This window comes from Triturus cristatus, unplaced genomic scaffold (genome assembly GCF_964204655.1).
Source record: "Triturus cristatus unplaced genomic scaffold, aTriCri1.1 SCAFFOLD_555, whole genome shotgun sequence".
Classification (NCBI taxonomy): Eukaryota; Metazoa; Chordata; class Amphibia; order Caudata; family Salamandridae; genus Triturus; species Triturus cristatus.
Window position 1 is genome coordinate 40,001 of NW_028188045.1, and position 5,000 is coordinate 45,000.

Sequence of the window (5,000 nt, forward strand, 5' to 3'; positions counted from 1 at the left end):
CTGCCACGCGGCAGGACCCGGGACGGAGCCCGGGGTGGGGAGGCCGCCCTCCCCGGGGCCCCCAGGGGCCCGGCCGGAGCTCCGGGACCCAGACGAGCGAGGGGAGGCTCCCCGGCCCCAACGGAACCCCGTCCCGGGCCTTTGGCAGTGCCGCAGGCCGGGGGACTGGGCCCGGGGCCAAAGGCCTCAACCCGGGGCCCGGCCGGGCCCCTGGAACCAGCCGGGGCTCCGGGGACCGCAGGCGCAGGGGAAGCCTCCCGGGGCCCTCCGGACCCCTCCCCGGGCACCCTGCCACGCGGCAGGACCCGGGACGGAGACCGGGGTGGGGAGCCTGCCCTCCCCGGGGCCCCCAGGGGCCCGGCCGGAGCTCCTGAACCCAATGCAGCCACGGGAGGCACCCCGGCCGCAACGGAACCCCGTCCCGGGCCTTTGGCAGTGCCGCAGGCCGGGGGACGGCGCCCGGGGCCGGAGACCCCGACCCGGGGCCCGGCCGGGCCCCTGGACCCAGCCGGGGCTCCGAGGACCGCAGGTGCAGGGGAAGCCTCCCCGGGCCCTCCGGACCCTTCCCCGGGCACCCTGCCACGCGGCAGGACCCGGGACGGAGACCGGGGCGGGGAGGCCGCCCTCCCCGGGGCCCGGCCGGAGCTCCTGAACCCAATCCAGCCACGGGAGGCACCCCGGCCACAACGGAACCCCGTCCCGGGCCTTTGGCGGTGCCGCAGGCCGGGGGACGGCACCCGGGGCCGGAGACCCCGACCCGGGGCCCGGCCGGGCCCCTGGACCCATCCGGGGCTCCCGGGCCCACAGGCGCAGGGGAAGGCCCTCCGGCCACCCTGCCACACGGCAGGACCCAGTTGCCGGCTGAGGACCGAGAGGGGTCCCAGAGTACCCTGTCCCTAGTAATCCGGAGGAAGGCTACCCCCCGTTCTTGAAACCCGCACGCTCCGAGTGACGGAGGGGACCCTAGGGGCGAACGCACCCGGCCTCCTGGAGCCCCGGCTGGGATCCGAGAGGCAAATGGACCCTCATCGGGACTTCCAGGCCTGGCCCTGCCATCTGGTCGCCCCATTGGAAAGCATTGCGCGCGACCAGATGGCCGAGGGGAAAGGAGCCACCAGGTGGCCGGCAACTGAAAGGACTCCCGCCTGCCCACCCACCAGGGGCTCGGGGTGGGGACTCTGCTTCCCGGCTGGGCCTCAGGCACGGGGAGGACCACCGGAGCTCTCGGGGCCTGGGCGTACCCGGGGGAGGACTGCCCGGGACCCGTGGAGCCCGTCCCTGGGCACTTTGCCATGCCGCGGCCCGGAGGAGGGAAGCCCCGGGGACCTGGGAGGATGTTGCCCGGGCGTAGCCCATCTGGTCCCCGGCAATGAACCGCACAGCCCCAGCATGGGTGTTTCGGCATACCCTGCCCCTACTAATCCGGAGGAAGGATACCCTCCTTTCTTGTAACCCGCGCGCTGCGAGTGACGGAGGGGACCCTAGGCGCGGACGCGCCCGGCCTCCTGGAGCCCTGGCTGGGATCCGGGAGGCGAATGGACCCTCATCGGGACTTCCAGGCCGGCCCGGCCATCTGGTCGCCCCATTGGAAAGCATTGCGCGCGACCAGATGGCCGAGGGGAAAGGAGCGACCGGATGGCCGGCAACTGAAAGGGCTCCCGTCTGCCCGAGCCATAGCGGTAGGGCTCCCGCCTGCCCACCCTCACACCAAGGGCTCGGGGGGGGACTCTGCTTCCCGGGTTGGCCTCGGGCACGGGGAGGTCCACCGGAGCTCTCGGGGCCTGGGCGCCCGGGGGAGGACTGCCCGGGACCCGTGGAGCCCGTCCCTGGGCACTTTGCCATGCCGCGGCCCGGAGGAGGGAAGCCCCGGAGGCCTTGGAGGATGTTGCCCGGGCGTCGCCCATCTGGTCCCCGGCAATGAACCGCACAGCCCCAGCATGGGTGTTCCGGCATACCCTGCCCCTAATAATCCGGAGGAAGGATACCCCCCTTTCTTGTAACCCGCGCGCTGCAAGTGACGGAGGGGACCCTAGGCGCGGACGCGCCCGGCCTCCCGGAGCCCTGGCTGGGATCCGGGAGGCGAATGGACCCTCATCGGGACTTCCAGGCCGGCCCGGCCATCTGGTCGCCCCATTGGAAAGCATTGCGCGCGACCAGATGGCCGAGGGGAAAGGAGCGACCAGGTGGCCGGCAACTGAAAGGGCTCCCGTCTGCCCGAGCCATAGCGGTAGGGTTCCCGCCTGCCCACGCAGGGCTCCGTGGCTGCAGGGCTCTGGGCCTGCAGGGCTCCGGGGCTGCAGGGCTCCGGGGCTGCAGGGCTCCGGGGCTGCAGGGCTCTGGGCCTGCAGGGCTCCGGGGCTGCAGGGCTCCGGGGCTGCAGGGCTCTGGGGCTGCAGGGCTCCGGGGCTGCAGGGCTCCGGGGCTGCAGGGCTCCGGGGCTGCAGGGCTCTGGGCCTGCAGGGCTCCGGGGCTGCAGGGCTCCGGGCCTGCAGGGCTCCGGGGCTGCAGGGCCTTGGGCCTGCTAGGGTTCCGGGCCTGCAGGGCTCCAGGGCTCCGTGCTGAAGGGCTCCAGGGTCTGCAGGGCTTTGGGGCTGCAGGCCTCGGGGGACGCCCGGGAGACCCATGGAGCCCGTCCTGGGCACTTTGCCTCGCCGCGGGCTGGAGGAGGAAGCACCCGACGCCCCGGGGAAGTGTCGTCCGGGCTTGGCCCATCTGGTCCCCGCCTGAGAACCGCAATCCCCAGGAGGGGTGTCCCGGCATACCCTGCCCCTACTAATCCGGAGGAAGGCTACCCACCTTTCTTGTAACCCTCGCGCTCCGAGTGACGGAGGGGACCCTAGGCGCGGACGCGCCCGGCCTCCTGGAGCCCTGGCTGGGATCCGCGAGGCGAATGGACCCTCATCGGGACTTCCAGGCCGGCCCGGCCATCTGGTCGCCCCATTGGAAAGCATTGCGCGCGACCAGATGGCCGAGGGAAAGGTGCGACCAGATGGCCGGGACCGGAAGGACTCCCAGCTGCCCACACCGAGCCATAGCGGTAGGGCTCCCGACTGCCCTTGCAGGGCTCCGGGGCTCTGCACCAGGGTCCCTTGTCCCGGGCAGATGGACACTTGGCAGGCCGCAGGACGTGGGATCCCAGGCCCTGACCAAAAATCAGGAGGCCCGGGGCCGGTCCCTGCTTCTCAACACAGCCAGGCTGGGGAGGTCGGGGAGCCTGCCCAAGCACGAGGGACCCGTCCCGGGCACACAGTCCATGAGGTTGTGCGCTCGTTTTCCACAATTTTCTTCAGAATAGTGCGTAGTTGCGCTAGGCAAAGTCCGCCCAGCCCTACTCAGGATGTGCTCTCGTTTTCCACAAATTTTTTTAAAATTCTGCTACGCAAAGTCCGCCCAGCCCTAAGCAAACTCCTACTACGCAGTGGAAAGGACTTAGCCAGCCACCCACCCACCTGGCCCGGTCCCTGCTTCTGATCCCAGCCAGGTCTGGGGAGACTCCCTTCGCCCAATGGACCACGTCACGGGCACCCGGACCCTTACCAGGCCGCAGGACGGGTTCTCACAAACCACACGGTTGTATAGGGGTGGGCAGAAAACTACGCTCCGTCAGCGTAGCAGATAAAGCCAGCCACTCCTGCACACCGGCCCGGTCCCTGCTTCTGATAGCAGCCAGGCCGGAGAGAGCCTCCCTGGGCCCCGGTGGACCCCTGTCTCCAGCACCTAGACCCTCGGCTGTCTTGCAGGACGGGGGTGGCTCACGCACCCCGGGGCCCGCCGGACGGTGCAAGAGCCCCGGGCCCGGTCCCAGCTTCAGAACCCTAGCCAGGCCGGGGAGAAACTCCCTGGGCCCCGGTGGACACCCTTCCCCAGCGCATGGACCCTCGGCTGGCTTGCAGGACGGGGGGCTCCCGCTCCCTGGGACACTGGGACGGAGCACAAGCCCCGGACCCGGGCCCAGCTTCCGAACCCCAGCCAGGCCAGGGAGAGCCTCCCCGGGCCCTGGTGGACACCCTGTCCCCAGCGCCCGGACCCTCGGCTGGCTTGCGGGACAGGGGGCTCCCGCACCCCGGGAACGGAGCTCCAGCACCGGGCCCGGGACCAGCTTCCGGACCCCCAGCCAGGCCGGGGAGAGCCTCCCCGGGCCCCGGTGCACACCCGTCCCCAGCGCCCGGACCCTCGGCTGGCTTGCGGGACAGGGGGCTCCCGTACCCCAGGATGGAGCTCCAGCACCGGGCCCAGCTTCCGGACCCCCAGCCAGGCCGGGGAGAGCCTCCCCGGGCCCCGGTGGACACCCGGTCCCAGCGCCCAGACCCTCGGCTGGCTTGCGGGACAGGGGGCTCCCGCACCCCGGGAACGGAGCTCCAGCACCGGGCCCAGCTCCCGGACCTCCAGCCAGGCCCAGGGAGAGACTCCCAGGGACCCGGTGGACACCCTGTCCCCAGCGCCCTGACCCTCGGCTGGCTTGCGGGACAGGGGGCTCCCGCACCCCGGGAACGGAGCCGCACCCTGGGACGGAGCTCCAGCACCGGGCCCAGCTTCCGAACCCCCAGCCAGGCCGGGGAGAGCCTCCCCGGGCCCCGGTGGACCCTCTCTTCCCTAGCGCCCGTACCCTCAGCTGGTTCGCAGGACGGGGGGGCTCCCGGGCTCTGGGACGGAGCCGCACCCTGGGACGGAGCTCCAACCCCGGGCCCAGCTTCCGGACCTCCAGCCAGGCCAGGGACAGCCTCCCCGGGCCCCCGGTGGACCCCCTGTCCCCAGCGACCGGACCCTCGGCTGGCTTGCGGGACAGGGGGCTCCCGCACCCCGGGAACGGAGCTCCAGCACCGGGCCCAGCTCCCGGACCTCCAGCCAGGCCCGGGGAAAGACTCCCAGGGACCCGGTGGACACCCTGTCCCCAGCGCCCGGACCCTCGGCTGGCTTGCGGGACAGGGGGCTCCCGCACCCCGGGAACGGAGCCGCACCCTGGGACGGAGCTCCAGCACCGGGCCCAGCTTCCGAACCCC